At 48.3% G+C, this 17,397-nt stretch overlaps 1 protein-coding gene across 2 annotated transcripts in view; it reads right to left on the reverse strand.

The window, feature by feature from the left end:
* TMEM63C (transmembrane protein 63C) overlaps nucleotides 1-17,397 on the reverse strand; it is a 137,861-nt gene that overhangs the window by 93,307 nt on the left and 27,157 nt on the right. The window lies entirely within an intron of this gene.

Here is a 17,397-nt window from a genome sequence, read left to right on the forward strand (position 1 = left end):
GCAGTCCTCTGCTTTGGGCTCCCAAAGTGCTGGGTTTACAGGTGTGAGCCACTGTGCCTAGCTGAACGTGTTATTTAAGTTTTATATTATCTTATTTTTTTTTGAAACAGGGTCTCACTCTGTTGCCTAGGCTGGAGTACAATGGCACAATCATGGCTCACTGCAGCCTCGACCTCCTGGGCTCAAGAGATCTTCCCACCTCAGCCTGTAGCAGGAACTACAGGTGCGTGCCACTACACCTGGTAAATTTTTATATTGTGTGTAGAGATGGGGTTTCACCATGCTGCCCAGGCTGGTCTCAAACTCCTAAGCTTAAGTGGTCCACTGGCCTTTGCCTCCCAAAGTGCTGAAATTACAGGTGTGAGCCAACCGTGCCTGGCCTTAACTTTTTTTTTTTTTTTTTGGAGAGAGAGTCTCACACTGTCTCCCAGACTGGAGTGCAGTGGTGCGATCTTAGTTCACTGCAACTTCTGCCTCCGGGGTTCAAGTAATTCTCCTGCCTCAGCCTCCCTGAGCCTGAGTAGCTGGGATTACAGGTGCCCGCCACCACACCCAGCTAATATTTTTATTTTTAGTAGACACAGGGTTTCACCATGTTGGCCAGGCTGGTCTTGAACTCCTGACCTCAGGTGATCCGCCCGCCTCGGCCTCCCAATGTGCTGGGATTACAGGCATGAGCTACTGTGTCCCTGGCCTTAACTTTTAAATTGAACTAGACTAACCTGGATCTTTAATAACTGGAGGTGACCAGAAAGCTAGGAATCTGCCAGGAATATTGTTCAGGGTGAGAAGAGGAGATTTGACAATGCATGGCTGAAGGCTGTGGTTAGAGACAAAGCAAAAATCTTTCTTGTTTGAATCCTGTTAAATTCAGATTTTTCCATAAGCCAGGTCCATGTGAATAGAAATAAATCCAGAAGGGATTAGAGCGGGGCGTTAGGCACCAGGTGGAGGGATTTTGTACTAAGACAAAAAGTGGCTTTTAATGAAAGGAGATGTGCTACCCTCATCCAGCCCATCCCCTGAGTCTCTGTCCCCTCTGGACAGCGGGCAGCCCCTACCCACTGGCACACAGCCTCACTCATGCCTGTTCCGGGCAGCTCAGGAACCAGTCTCATAAATGTCTGTTACATCAAAACAGCACTGCAGAGCCAGGAAAGCTTCTGAGCGCCCCTGGAGAAGCCAGGTGGGGGTGATTTGCAGGGACCTGCTGCCAGCAGGCTGGTAAGGATGAGGGTGGGGTTGGAGAGGGCAAGAGAGGATGCCCAACTCATCCTCATGTCGTTTGGGGAAATCCCTCAGTCCTGGGCCAGTCCTCCCATCCGGGAGGGTTGGTCACCCTGCCAGCAGGATTGGGGCTGACAGGGGAGAAGGCTGGCGGGCATAGGGTGAGGACAGAGCGAGGCTGGAGAGACTGAACCTGGGAATAGCCGCAAAGGAGAATGCTGCCTCCCCTTTGTCTCCGCAGCCTTCACGTCTTGTGGAGAGAAAAGCCTCTCTCTGCTGGGAGGGGTTCCTTTTCCCTAAACTAGGGGGTGTGTGAGCATGTGAGCATGTGTGAGTGTGTATGTGTGATGTGTGTGTGTGGTGTGAGCATGTATGTTTGATCTACGTGACGTGTGATGTGTGTGTGATCGTGTGTGTGATCTATGTGATGTGTGTGTGATATGAGATGTGTGTGTGATGTGTGTGCACGTGGATGCGTGTGTGTGATGTGCGGTGCTGGCGCACGCCCTCCCTTCCTCCTTCCCTCCCTCGCTCCCTCCCTCTCTGGCTCCAGCAGGGATGACTCAGCAGGGAAGCCGGGCCTGCTTCTCACTCTGGCTCCAGTGCAGCTGCTGTCCGCTCCCTGTCCGTTTCTCCTCCTGAAGGCAGCCACGGAGCAGGGGACTTCCTGGGCTGAGGCCCCTGTGATCTCTCCATGGTGGCCTTGAGGAGGCTGACCAGCCTCCCTTGGCAGTGCAGGCCCCTCACTCGCCCTTGCCCCTCCCCTTTCCAGCTGCTCTTCCCCTCACCAGCTAACACTGATGGGGGTGCCCGTGTGCCAGGCACTGCGGCAGGCACTCTGCATGCAGGCCTTCATTCATCCTCACCCTGTGAGGCCAAGTCACTGGGCCAGCCACTCATTCACATGCAGTTCTGGCAGATACGCACACCTGCATGGGCCAGAGTGCACAGGCAGGGACACTCATGAAAGAACCCCAGGTGGCAGGCTGGGCGCGGGGGCTCACACCTGTCATCCCAGCACTTTGGGAGGCTGAGGTGGCTGGATCACTTCAGGTCAGGAGTTTGAGACCAGTCTGGCCAACATAGTGAAACTCCCCCCCGTCTCTATTAAAAATACAAAAATTGGCCGGGCGCGGTGGCTCAAGCCTGTAATCCCAGCACTTTGGGAGGCCGAGGTGGGTGGATCACGAGGTCGAGAGATCGAGACCAACCTGGTCAACATGGTGAAACCCCGTCTCTACTAAAAATACAAAAAATTAGCTGGGCATGGTGGTGTGTGCCTATAATCCCAGCTACTCAGGAGGCTGAGGCAGGAGAATTGCCTGAACCCAGGAGGCGGAGGTTGCGGTGAGCCAAGATCGCGCCATTGCACTCCAGCCTGGGTAACAAGAGCGAAACTCCTTCTCAAAAAAAAAAAAAAAAAAAAAAAAAAATACAAAAATTATCCAGGATGTGGCGGTGCACACCTGTAATCCCAGCTACTCGGGAAGCTGACGCAGGAGAATCACTTGAGCCCGGGAGGCAGAGGTTGTGAGCCATGACCGTGCTGCAGCACTCCAGCCTGGGTGACAGAATGAGACTCCTTAAAAAAAAAAAAAAAAAAAAGGACCTCAGGTAGCAGCAACAAAGTGAAGTAAACAGCTGGAAACTCCGTGCAGTCAGTAGGACATAGCACAGGCATTATGGTACATCTGCATGATGGAGACCATGCACTCATTAAAGAGGGCCGGGAAGCTGGGCCGGTGACACACAGTAGTCCCAGGTACACAGGGGGCTGAGGTGGGAGGATGGCTGGAGCCCGGGAGCGGGAGACTGAAGGACTGGAGCATTGGGTTTGTTGATAGCCACGGCACTCCGGCCTGGGCAACGTAGAGTCTATCTCTAAAAAATAATAATGAATAAACAAAAAGGAGGAGCTCTGTGTGTGCATGAATATTGAGCAATTGCCAAGGTACATCAATCAACAAAGAAAGCGGAGTGCTCACGCCTGTCATCCCAGCACTCTGGGAGGCCGAGGTGAGTGGATCATTTGAATCCAGGAGTTCAAGACCAGCCTGGGCGACATGGTGAAATTCTGTCTCTACTGAAAAAAAAAAAAAAAAAAAAAAAAAAAAATTAGCCAGGTGTGGTGGTGTGAGTCTATAGTTCCAGCTACTCAGGAGGCTGAGTGGGGAGAGTTGCTTCAGCTCAGGAGGCAGAGGCTGCAGTGAGTCAAGATCGCACCACTACACTCCAGCCTGGGTGACAGAGTGAGACACTGTCTCAAAAAAATTTTACAGGCCGGGCGCGGTGGCTCAAGCCTGTAATCCCAGCACTTTGGGAGGCCGAAGCGGGTGGATCACGTGGTCGAGAGATCGAGACCATCCTGGTCAACATAGTGAAACCCCGTCTCTACTAAAAATACAAAAAAAAAACTAGCCGGGCGTGGTGGCGCGTGCCTGTAATCCCAGCTACTTAGGAGGCTGAGGCAGGAGAATTGCCTGAGCCCAGGAGGCGGAGGTTGCGGTGAGCCGAGATCGCGCCATTGCACTCCAGCCTGGGTAACGAGAGCGAAACTCCGTCTCAAAAAAAAAAAAAAAAAAAAAAATTTACAAAGTAGAGTGCAAAGCAGTGTGCTAGTGTAGCTAGGGGGCTACTGTGTTTTGTGTGCACACCCACGTGTGCATGGATGCACACTTATGTCCCTATAGAAGCTTATCTGGGAAGGAGAACAAGAGACCAGAAGCTAGGGCGGTGATGGGGGAACAGCACTTACGACCTGTTTATGTGGTTCTAATCTCAGATACTGCCTTCGGAAAACGAGAAACCAATGTTTAAAAGCTGTAACGTGGCCAGGCACAGTGGCTCACACCTGTAATTCTAGCACTTTGGGAGGCCAAGGCAGGCAAATCACCTGAGGTCAGAGTTCAAGACCAGCCTGGTCAACATGATGAAACCCTCTCTCTACTGAAAACACAAAAATTAGCCAGGTGTGATGGTGCACACCTGTAATCCCAGCTACTCGGGAGGCTGTGGCAGGAGAATCACATGAACCCTGGAGGCAGAGGTCGTAGTGAGCTGAGATAGAGCCACTGCACTCCAGTCTGGGCCACAAGAGCGAAACTCCATCTGAAAACAAACAAACAGACAACCATAATGCAATATGTAAAAGAAAACCCTATGCCTGCCTGACTTCAAATTTCAAACCCTTAACCATAAGAGTGGGCTGCCAAAGGAATTTGGACTAAGGTCTGTGGGTGAGTACTTGTGTGCCTGTGCACGTCTGTGTGTCAGTACAGGTGTGCTTGTGTGTATGAGTGGGCATCTAAGAGCAAGTGTATGCATATACACGTTCGGAAATCCAGCTTCTGGTCCCCAGGTCCGTTTCCAGGAGGTGAGCCATAGCAAGCTTAACCCCAAACTGCCCTGGCATGCTCTGCCCTTCTCTCTGTCTCAGATAGATTGCTGAATGCAACCACAGGGAAGGGGAGCAGTGTAGGGGGCTGCCAGATAGGCCTAGCACAGGACTCCACCCCACCCAGCCCAGCTTTGTTAGGGGAGAAGATGCCCTTCCCCTTTCCCGGCCTCTCCCCTCCCCGCCATGCCCACCCCAGGCCCCAGAAGTTCTCAGCACTACCCTGATCTAGCAGCTGGGGACTGGGGTGGGGAGAGAGGAAGGCAAGACTGGAACTGAGCAGGCCGGCACCAAGGGGAGAAGGTGGGGAAATGAAGGCTGCCTTTGCTGAGTAGAGGGATGATTTTTCTGGGCTTGGAGAGGTTGGAGAGAGGGCAGAGCCAGGGTGCCTGGAGATCAAGTTTAGGGGTGATGGGGAAGCTGCCTGGGGAGTAGGGAGCAGGCAGGGCAAGTGGAGCAGGCAGTGGTGCCTATAACTCTTGGTCTCACATGACCCCCTCAAACCACAGGCCAGGGTACATGGTTTCTGCTAATTTTACCAGCAGGGTCAGATTTTCCCTCCCTGCTCCAAAACTATCCCTGAAAAGCTGGCGTGGACCGCCAATGCCGTGCACATTCTCTTGCCCCTAAATGTCTTCTCCCAAATCTGGTAGCCTGCTTGAAATTCCACCTTCAGAATCCCACATGGGATTCCAGGCCCCAGGGCTGCCACCTACAAGCTGGGTGTCTAGGACCAACCACCAACCACCTGGCAGCTCCCAGGCTCAGGGCTCGATCTGTCAAACGGGGACGAGGGTGCAGCGCTGGTGTGAGGGTCCGTGGACAAACACCTGGAAGACTCAGTCCGCGTTAATGCCCCATCCTCCTCCACACCTAGGGTATCCGAGGGCTCCAGACCCAACCTTACAGGAAGAGGTAATGAGCAGGGAAATGAGTATTTTAAAGGGTGGGAGCAGAGGACAAGTTGAGATGAGGGGCCCCAGCCCCTGAAAAAGGTGTCTCCTAAGTGGGAAAGAGAAGGCGGCGGCAGGTCAGGAAAATACATTTAGCAGCATCACAGAAATCTCTGCCCAGCTCACCAAGGCAACCGCCGCCTGTCCCCACTGTGCAGCTGCCGCTGTCTCGGGGCCTCCCCCTCGTTTCTCCTCGAGCTTTAACTGTAGCCAGATTCCACTCTAGAAAGGGAGGGGTGCATGGAGGGGCTTTGTCTCAGTGCCGAGGGAGGGGATGCTGTAGATGGACCTGAAGGGATAGGACTGGAGGCAGCTGAGCACATCAGGGGTTATAGGATGAGGGTTGGCAATGATGATAAATATAACAGAACACAAATGTCATTTATATGAAGAGAGGAAATTCACCCCTTAGGGTATTTGCATCATTCTTGTTCTGTAGTGTTATGGTTATGAGGTTATTTTCCTGCTTAATTTATGCTGGGGAGCCTGCTAGGTAGAGATGTTCTCCACAGGAAGGAGATGTCCCCTCATAGGCAAGATGTGGCAGAGAATTCTCACAGTTCCTCAATCGCCATGCTCCTCTTCTTCTCGAGGAATGGTAGACCTACAATTTTTAGCTAGGCACAGGGCCACGTGGAAGAAAGACTCACCTCCTGACCTTCTTTGCATCTAGTTATGGTCATGTGGTTTAATTCTAACCAAAGGGAGACAAAGAGAAGTATCCCAAATAATTTCCAGAGGTATCCTAAGAGGAAAAAGGTATGCCCTTGCTCAGACCTTTTTTCCTACTTCCTGCTGGCGGGATGTTGAATCAATGGCTGGAGCATGAGAGGCTATTTGGGCTGTGAGGTACAGGCTGCATACTAAGAATTGTGGAGGAAATGATATAAAAGGAGTCTGGGCTCTGATGTGATGAAAGGCTTTGCCAGCCCTGAGCTGACACCTCCACCATGAGAATGAAGGCCATATCTGAGGGATGACGGAGCAGGGAACTGGAAAGAGCCCGGGTCCCTCCTTGTGCTGTAGAGTGGCCATATTAGCTCTGGAATGCCTGCCTCGGAACTGCATTGACATTAGAAGGAAATGCATCTCTAGCTCACTGAAGCTACTTTGGATTTCTTGTTTCTTCAGAGCTGTACCAAATCCTAAGTGAAATGCATAGCAAGTTGTTCCAGGTTTCCCTGACCCAGGCTTCCCTCCACATGATGGAGGCAGGGAAGAGTCCAGCTAAGCTTCTTTTCTGCACCTTGGAGTGAGCTACAATGGTGGGGGCCAAGGACAGTGTCCAGTCATTAAATGGCCTAGGAACTAGGAAAGGAGGAACTGGTTAAGGCCTCTTCTTCCCCAGGGTCCAAGACGAATGGGATAAACCCTGGCTCAGAAACAAGATGGCAACTATGCTAACTTTATTGCCCCAGAGACTGTAAGCAGCTTGAGGCTAGAGCTTAGAATCGACCCCATCACATAGTAGATGCTCACTAAATACATATTGACTGGCTAGTGGATGCACTATGCTAAGGAGCTTGGATCACAGGCTGAAGGGGCCAAAGCAACCCCTGGGGATAGAATAGCAGTGGAGAGCCAGGAGAGAGACTCCTATGGGAAGGTGATTCGGTGGGGGGTCGGAAGTGGGGTGTTTGTGACAAGGCAGTGCCGTGCAGTCTGTGGCACACCCTTCCCACAATAGTGCAGCATATCCTCTCTGGGTAAGGAGGACACTCATGGCCACAGTGCTTTATAGCTAGCCATGCATGGTCGTGTTCAGAATAGCATTTGTTCCTTGAAACCCCAAGGGCAGGGATTATTACTGCACTCTTTTCAGAAAGGAAAGCTAGGGTCCAGAACTGTGAGGTCACTTGCATAAGACCATTCCTAAGAAATGCAGGAGCTGGGACTTGAACCCAGGACTTCCCATTACATGCATCACCTTTGTTGGAATAAGGGATGCAGCTGAGGCTTTCTGGTGCTGATGCCACTCACCTCGGAACTCCCCAGCCCAACTCTGAGACTCTGAGGAAGTCGATGAAGGGGTGAGACAAGGGAGGGAAGGGGTGTCAGGAAACCTCTCAACAGCTTGGAGGGCTGGTAGAAAGATGTTCCCAGCACTGCAAATAGCCCAAACGGTATGTTTATACAGAAAGGGGGTGTCCTTAACTCAAGATGCTTTACTGCCATCTACTGGAAAATTGTTATAATCATTATTCAAATATACATAAGTGTGAAAATGAGGCTCCTGACATCGTAAAGTGTAGAACCTGAACAACTGTACAAGGCAGCCTTAGATGCAACTTCTCTTGGCTGAAAGAATGAAAAAAGAGACGAGCCTTGCCACCAGGGAGGCTCAAGTCTTGCTCTCTTCTTTGCTGCCTGGGAGTACCTGATTTACACAAAGGGCCTGTAGCAGTTTCACCATCGAGAGCGTAGAATCGATTCAACCTTCCATCCACTCTACGCGCACGCCCTGTCTACTCTGGTCCAGATTCTCATCTTCTTTCTCCACCATTTCCTAGCTGACAGCTCTTGGATATTTTCCCGGGCCACTGGCTCATCTTGTAGAAGATAAAGTTCTCTCTTGGCCATTTGAGGCTTACATGAGACAATGTACAGAAAGTCCCTCCCGGCATGTGGTCAAAATTTGCCCCTTTACTCCCAAAGCGGTCAACTGTCAACTTACTGTGCTGAGGGACTCAGAGACCAATAATCTTGACCTGCTCCTTGCACTGTTGGACCTGAGTTACACACACCAGGCGGTTCACTCAGAGAAGACAGGCTCTGGCATAGTTTCCTTCAGAAACCACCAAGAAGTTATGGATGTGAATGCGTGAAAGTGAAGTGCACAGCACAGAGCTGAGCCCACTGAGCGGTCACCTTCTTTTCCACCTGTAGGCCTTGGCTAGAAACTGGTACTGGCTGGGAGGGTGCAGGGGTCCTTTATCCTGAGAGGGGCTGAACAGTTTAGGGTCATGAGGATTCGATCTTACAGGTTTTATTTACCTGCAGGAATAGACTTGCAGACTGTTGCTTGAACAGGTCCCTGGAGACTTCCATTAGGGCTAAAAGCAGAGCTGTCCAACCCTTTGGGTTTCAGTTTTCTCATCTATAAGATGAAGCCAGGCATATTTGCTTTGAACCATCACTGAGGGGATTAAAATGCAGGAAGTAAACGGTCAACCACAATCCCGGAAACGAAATAAACTCAAAATAAATTATAGCTACAATTGCAATCGTGGGCTCCAGGGGGCGTCTGGGTCTAGCTGAAAGTTGCTGTTCGGTACCGTCCGACTCTCAGCCTCCGTGGGGGTTGGAAAAGCAGATCCCAGAACTGGCGAGGAGGCGGGTTACAAGCCCCCCACTCCTTGTGTGGGAAGGAAGCTGGCACACACTTTCTGGAGGATGGTTTGGCGAAAGGGATCCTTTTGACCCAGCCACTGCTCTTCTTGGAATTCAGCCAAGGAAATAATCACAGAGCCCATAGAGTTGTTTGTGTTAGGGCGTTCATTGCAAGGTTGCTAATAATAGTGAGAAACTGGAAATAATCTAAAGTTACAGATGCACTTAACACACATTTTGGCTGAACACCAGATGGTCAGTTGTTACAATCAGTATTCCGCCAAAGCCCAAGCCAATGCCTTTGATAAAGGAGTACATCTAAAATGTTACCAGAGATTCTCTGTAATGACAGTTTCCTTATTGGTGCATTTCACTGTCAGTGTTTGACAGTTTAACATTATAATGCAAGAACAATATTGTCTTAGTGCTAGCAGTAGCAACATTGCTTCTGTATTACGTACATTTGTGTTAATAAATTGGTGCTTACTTTGACTGATAATGGCAGAGGAATGTGATACCTCATTTGTTCTAATAACATTTTCCTGGCCAGTCGCAGTAGCTCACACCTGTAATCCCAGCACTTTCAGAGGCCGAGGCGGGTAGATCACCTGAGGTTAGGAGTTCCAGGCCAGCCTGGCCAACATGGAAAAACCCCATCTCTACTAAAGATATAAAACATTAGCCGGGCATGGTCATGGGCGCCTGTAGTCCCAGTTACTTAGGAGACTGAGGCAGGAGAATTGCTTGAACCTGGGAAGCGGGGTTGCAGTGAGCTGAGATTGTGCCACTGCACTGCAGCCTGGATGACAGAGTGAGACTCTATCTCAAAAAATGACAATAATAATGTTTTTTCTTTTTTCATAGTCTCTATATTCCATATTGGGTTAAATATAATTTACCATAGATATTGTTATTAATATATGTGATTTTAGAGCTTTCCCTCCTTATGAAATTATCAGGTTGATTAAGCTGATATTCTGTTTTCATTTTATCTTTATAAGACATAAAAAATTACAAATAGGGCTCAAAAAAACACTCACGGCCTAAATAAAGTAACTAAAAATGGAATATAGTTTTAAAAGGTTTTGCTTTGTGACATGAATGTTAGTATCCCAAACAATTCTACAAAGATTAGAACTCTGATATAATCTAATCTCTATTATTCTCCTTCACATTATTATTTTAATGTTTTTTGTTGTTGCTTCAAAAAGTATCTTTAAGCCAGATACAGTGACTCAAGACTGTAATCCCAGCTACTTGGGAGGCTGAGGCAGGAGGATTCCTTGATCCCAGGAGTTGTAGGCTTCAGTGAGCTATGACAGTGCTACTGAACTCCAGCCTAGAGGTGACAGAATGAGACCCTGTCTCTAAAAAATGTTAAAATTTTTGAAAAGTCTTTTTTTTTTTTTTTTTGAGACGTAGTCTTGCTCTGTTGCCCAGGTTGGAGTACAGTGGCACAATCTCGGCTCACTGCAACCTCCACCTCCTGGGTTCAGGCAATTCTCCTGCCTCAGCCTCCCGAGTAGCTGGGATTACAGGCACACACCACCATGCCCAGCTAATTTTTTGTATTTTTAGTAGAGACGGGGTTTCACCACGTTGACCAGGATGGTCTCGATCTCTTGACCTCGTGATCCGCCCGCCTCGGCCTCCCAAAGTGCTGGGATTACAGGCTTGAGCCACCGCGCCAGGCCTGTATTTTCTTAGAAAACATATTACTCATATGTTTTTTAAAAGGAAAAAATATTGAAGGTGCGTCTTTTCTGTCTCCCCTTCTCTTTCATCTGGGGCCAGATTTTGAGCTTATTGAAGCAGCCAGATGGTCTGGGACACGGACCATAGCCACCTCCAGCACTCACTGTCCATGTTCATCTGAGGGGCAAGGCTTTGGCAGGCTGTGCCTGCCTTTCCTGCACCTGCTCTGTGAGCAGAAGGAGAAGTGCCAAGAGGAAGGCAAAGATTAGGTGGGAGGGCAGCAAAGGGCTGGGGGCAGTAGCCCCATTTGACCAATAACAAGCTGGAATCTCAGAGGCTAGAAGTCCCAGAAAAATCCTTCTTCAGTCTTGAGGCCAAGGGAATGGATAAATTGCATGTGTCTAAACTTTTCCACAGTAGAAGAAAAAGCTGCAGGTTTTTCTTCCCCCAAATCCATTTCCCTCTTCTTCCTTCTCAGTACAACTGACAAACCTTAGCTGGTTACATACTGACCAGTAGCTAGATGTGACCATATGACCAAGTTCTGGCCAATGAGAGAGGTAAATGCATGCACTGTGGGACTTCCAGGAAACGTCCTTAAAAAGTGGGGTGTGGTTGGATGCAGTACCTGGAATATCAGCATTTTGGGAGGCTGAGGGAGGAGGATTGCTTGAGGCCAGGAGTTTGAGATCAGCCTGGGCAATATAGTGAAACCCCCTCACCCGCCCCCACCTGTCTTTACAAGAAATTGAAAGAAAAAAAAATCAGCTGAGTGTGGTGGTGTACATCTGTATTCCAACTACTGTGGAGGCTGAGGCTTGAGAATTGATTGAACCCAGGAGGTTGAGGCTGCAGTGAGCTATAATAACACCATTGTACTCCAGCCCGGGTGACAGAGTGAGATCCTGTCTCAAAAAAAAAAAAAAAAAAAAGTGCTGAGCACAGTGGCTCACCCCTGTAATCCCAGCACTTTGAGAGGCCAAGGCAGGCAGATCACTTGAGGCCAGAAGTTCAAAACCAGCCTGGCCAACATGTGAAACCCCATGTCTACTGAAAATACAGGCATGGTGGTGCATGCCTGTAGTCCCAGCTACTTGGGAGGCTGCGGGAGGAGAAGTTGGGAGGCAAAGATTGCATTGAGCCGAGATCATGCCACTGTACTTCAGCCTGGGTGACAGAGCGAGACTCCATCTGAAAAAAAAAAAAAAAGAAAGAAAAGAGGGGCCTGTTCTTTCTCCTTTTTTCCTTTTTGATGGCTGGAATACGGGCATGACGGCTGGGATAGAAGCAGCTGTTCTGGACCATGAGGCAGCATGTTCAGGATGACAGAGCAAGATTGAGTCTAGGTCTCACATGACTTTGTAGCCTCTGCGTCAGCCCTAGATGGGCTCCATTCAGCTTCATTTATGTGACAGTGAAATAAACTTTCATCTTAGTTTAAACCAGTTTTGTCTTGCAGCTTCTATCACATGCTATGGAACCTAATCACAGTTCATTACAGAACTTAACACTTATTTAATGCTTACTATGGTAGCCACTATTCTAAGCGCCTTATAGATGTTGTCTTGCTTAACCTATGTAACAATGCTATCAGGCGAGAGCTGTAATTAACGCTCTTTTATACATAAGGAAACAGAGACACAGAGAAGTTAGCTGGCTTGCTCAAAGCTGCACAAGTGACTTGGAGCTGAAGCCTGAACCAGGGTCCGTTGACCCCAGAACCTGTGCCCTGAATGCTCTCAGGACTTTCTCCTTGGAGTCCCTTTTCCTCCTCTGGTCCCATCTGAAACTTCTATTCCTTACTGCAGACCTGTTTTTGCTGATTCTTCTCCCCCGTCCCACCCGACTCCCTGTCTCCAGTAAAAAGCCCATTCTTTCACACCATGTTTCACTGGGAAAAGGCTCTGACTGGTTAATTCATGTGGAATGTAAGAGGTCCGCATCAGCATAATATGCTACCTCTACATAGGAGACTAGGAGGCTTACTTCTACGTCAGCGTGAGGGCTGATGTGTGAGAGGCACAGGACCACACTGGGTAAAGCTTGGGCTTTGGAATCAAGTGACCTGGATTTTGTTTCTGCTGTCAGCCGGCTTTGCAGTCTTGGAAAATCTCAACTTCTCCCAGCCTCCACTTTCCCCTCTTTAAAATAGGTAGAGTCAGTCTTTCCCTAGGCAGAGTTTTTATAAAGATAAAACAACGAATGTATAGGCCCTGGCTCCTTATCGGCCTTGGATCAGTAAATATTTATCTCATTTTGCTCAATGTTGTTTATCCATTGCTCCCTCTAGTCTATTTTTTAAAGGTCAGGTATTGAGATATAATTTATCATTGATTTGTTTATAATTATATTTATTTATAACTTATTCATTCAGATATTGAGTACCCATGGTGCCAGGCACTATGCTGGCTACAGAAACACAGCTGGCAGGTGAGTCCTGGCCCCTGGACATTTGTAGTCTTTCTAATGGAAAGAGGGAATAGACAAGTAGCTAAACATACAAGCAAGATCATCATAAAAGCAGGAAGTGCTATGCAACCAGAAGGATTATGTGGTAGCTGGTAGCTAAGGGTGCTATATCAGGTAGAAAAGCCAAGTGCTATTGAGCTAACTGGCATCTGTGTCATTTAAAACTCAGGACAGGCTGGGCATGGTGGCTCATGTCTATAATCCCAGCACTTTGGGAGGGCTTGGTGGGTGGATCACCTGAGGTCAGGAGTTCCAGACCAGCCTGGCCAGCATGGTGAAACCTCCATCTCTATTAAAACATATATATATATATATATATATATATATATATATATATAAAATAACTGGGCATGATTGCACGTGCCTGTAATCCTAGCTATTCGAGAGGCTGAGGCAGGAGAATCCCTTGAACGGGGAGGCAGAGGTTGCAGTGAACTGAGACTGTGCCATTGCACTCCAGCCTGGGTGACAGAGTGAAACTCCATCACAAAACAAAACACCCCAGTAAACAAAAAACTCACAACAAACTGCAAGTCAGCCAAAGTCCTTATTTAATGGAGAGCGAATCTGAGACTCAGAGACGCTAAGGCACTTGCTCGAGGTCACACAGCCAGTGAAGGGTAAAGCAGAGATACAAGCTCAGGTCAACAGACACCAACAACTTATGATTTTAGTGGTCACACCACACTGCCTCTCCGCTGGGGCCTGGGCCATCTCTGCTGGGGCCAGGGGAGGGAGCAAGGAGAGGTCAGGCACGTGAGTTTTATGTTGCCTGCTGCTCTGTGACTGGAACAACATATCTAAGAGGCCTCCAGACAGCCAAGAGCACTGCGGCGACCTCACTCCCTTGGGCTCGCTCCCCTCCTCCTGTAATTGAGATGTCAACCTTCTGGGTCATTCCCTCCCATCCTGGACACCTGACATTGCAGGGATCTCAATGGAGACAGCTGATCTCACCCTGCTCCTCCCGAGCCTCCTCCATCATGAAGACATAAACCTGGTGTGTCAGACACATAAGTGAGCACCCTCTCACTACCCGCCTTTTCTCCTCCTTCCTCTCCCCTTTTCTCTCTTCTCCCCTCTGCCCTCTCCCTCCCTCTTCTTCTCTCCCTCTCTACCCCTTCTTTCTCCTTTCTCTGCCTCCTGCATGCTCTGAGATGAAAGGGCCAGTTAATCATGCTGCCACCACTTCTGCAGGGCTGTGTGCTTGCTTGTCCACAGGCGCAGGCATCCCTACTGGGACTGCCTAAGGGGTCCCATGGCTAATTGGTCAAAGAGCCCATTTGTTCGTTCTTCCAAAGCCTAGATACTGCAAAAGAGGCTTTCTCAAGCTAAGCCAAGATTTCCACCCTGATGCACCAATCACTGGGAGACCACTGGGGTTACTGGTCACCCAGACCTGTAGTTTCTACCCTGACACGTGAGCTTGGAGGCTGAGCATCCCTGCCCCTAATCACACACATCTCCTTTAGCACCATAAACAGCGGAGTGCCTGAGGGCATTTGATTAATGTGCTGCAGGCTTACATATTTATGCATACTATATTTATTCATTGAACCAATGTTTACTGAGCACTTACTATGTGCCAGACACTGTTATAGGCACTGGGGATATAGCAGTGAACAAAGCAGTTCAAATCCTGCTCTCGTGAAGTTGAGATTTCAATGGGGAGAGACGGATGGCAAACAGACAAATATATTGCTGTCATGTGGTAACAAATGTTGTTGAAGTCAGAGTAGACGGCTGCAGATTACAGAGCACAGCAGTTTTAGGTAAAGGACGATCCTTTGGGTCTGTTACTCTGGGGAAGATATGTTACATATCTGCTTCCTTTATGCAACTGACATGTTCCAGAAAAGTTAAATATTGATGAGAGTTTTTTCATATTAAATCATATTTCAAATCAAACATAGAACAAGCCTTGCAAATTAACATGCAGCAAATCTCTGAACCTCAGTTTCCTCATAAGAAAAATGGGTTTGAGAATTCTGACCCCAGCTAGTTTAGGCTGTTGAGGGAGATTCATGGGATGAAATTTTTATTTGTGGATGTACTTTGTAGCCTACAAAGCACTTTATTACATCAAAATAATGTTATCATTGGTAAAGTGAAGACGTAGTTAGCAAAGTAAATTACCACCTCCAAATAGAAACTCTGTGATAATCCAATTTTCACAAATTTAGTTGGCTAAAACGAAGATTACGCTGGCATATTTTCCAAATCTGGGCAGGCAGGGATGGCATCTTAGCAAGCCTTCTGAGGCTTGGGAAGCACTCTGTGGCTAGCCCTGGCTATGACCTGCTGTCAGCACTAAAGAGTATCCTGACCCCAGCCTATCTTCACCTTGATCTATCTGAAATAAGAGCATGAAAACGAAAGAAAACCCCCACCAGCCTTCTTAGGTGCAGCTCCTTGCACCTTGGAATAGTCTCCATCCAAAACATTTGGGGCGTTATCGGCCTGACAGACATGGAGGCGGGGTTCCTCACGCAAGGCAGAAGCTGCTTGCTACATGGATTTCTCTCCTTGTAAAACAACATTCTGAGGCAAAGTGGAATAATTTTCACTTGAAAGGGAATTCATTTTATTCAAATAACACCACCAAATAGCAAGATTGAGGGTGCGTATCTCCAGGAAAGGGCTGAACAGCAAGGGGATGCTTATCTGTGTCCCCACGCCCATGGGACTGCCTGCAGGTACAGTCATAGCTTAACTATAGGAATCTATGACAAGAACAATGGAGAGAGTGGTTTATAAATTATTTCTGTCACTGTTTATGGAGGATGAGATTAGAATCAGGGTGGGTGGTGGCAGGTTGCAAGATCAATGGCAAATGTGTCCTCACCAGACATTTCTTTCTTTCTTTCTTTCTTTCTTTCTTTCTTTCTTTCTTTCTTTCTTTCTTTTTTGAGACAGAGTCTTGTGCTGTCACCCAGGCTGGAGTGCAATGGTGTGGTCTCAGCCCACAGCAACCTCTGCCTCCTGGGTTCGAGGGATTCTCCTGCCTCACCCTCCTGAGTAGCTGGGATTACAGGCACCTGCCACCATGCCCAGCTCATTTTTGTATTTTTAGTAGAGACAAGGTTTTCCATGTTGGCCAGGCTGGTCTCAAACCCCTGACCTCAGGTGATCCGCCCACCTCAGCCTCCCAAAGTGTTCGGATTATAGGTATGAGCCACGGCGCCCAGCCCTCACCAGACATTTCAAAGACCTCAGAATATAGCTCTTCCTTTCAGAGACAGACCAGTAGCAATTCATCAATCAAGAGACTTTTACTCAGTGTCGACTCTGGGCAAATCCTATTAGGCAATATGGAAGAGACCCCGAAGCATTTCCAACATAAGCAAGGAGCTCTCATTTTAGTTGGAAAGAGAAGAGAGTCCTATGGATGAAAAGAAGGGCCCTAAAGAGGACGTGGGAGACGCTAAGGCACTTAAATTACATGAACCCATTTGATGATCATCACCAGAATGTAACATCATTCGTATTCCCATTATACGAATGAGAATACTGAGAACAGCGCGGTTAAGTGACTTGTTTATGGTCACAGAGCTGGTAAACGGCAATAAAGCACTCATTCTTAGTCTGACTCTCGTGGGGCCAGAATCCAAGTGAGGTTTTCATATTGATTTTGCCTTCCTGTTGATTTTGTCAGGGATAAGCATATGTTTTAGAAAAACAAAATGGCATTTGGCATGCTTCCCTTCACTCCATTCCTTAAGGAGGGCTGAGGCACCACTAGCTTTAGATTGAAGCTTTAATGTCCTCTTCTGTGGATAAGCAATAATTCTCATCTGGCCTTGTCCATGTGTGTTTCCACGGCCAGATCTCCTTTCCTTTCCTGGCTGATACTCCCTTCCCCCACTCACATCTTCCCACGTTCGCTTAGCTTCTTTCTCTCTTTCCCTTTCCTCATACACACAAATTCAGACACACACCTTCCCACCTCACACCCATATGCAAAATAAAATTAGAAATATCACCCGACTCACAAGGTATTTGGGGAATGGAGAGCTTCAGTCGGTATCCCAGACCCAAGCACCCCAGGCTCCCTCCCCGTCAAGCCCTTGTGAGAGGCAGACAGAGCTTGTGAAAAGGGGCCCAGAAAGCCGTGATTATGATCCAAAGCTGCTCTGAAGGGAAAAGGGCCATGTGTGCTTCCCCGTGTCTGTCCTGTGGCCACTGGAACTCACAAGGCTACCAGCTGCTCACGGCCACCATGTGGCATACTGTTCTTTCACTTATATGTAAGATCCTTTCAGAATGTGAAAAGGTTTCTAGGCCTCTTTTTTTATTTTGATGTACACTGATAGATTACAGAGAAAATAG

Source organism: Saimiri boliviensis, chromosome 2, assembly GCF_048565385.1.
Source record: "Saimiri boliviensis isolate mSaiBol1 chromosome 2, mSaiBol1.pri, whole genome shotgun sequence".
In the NCBI taxonomy this organism is placed as follows: Eukaryota; Metazoa; Chordata; class Mammalia; order Primates; family Cebidae; genus Saimiri; species Saimiri boliviensis.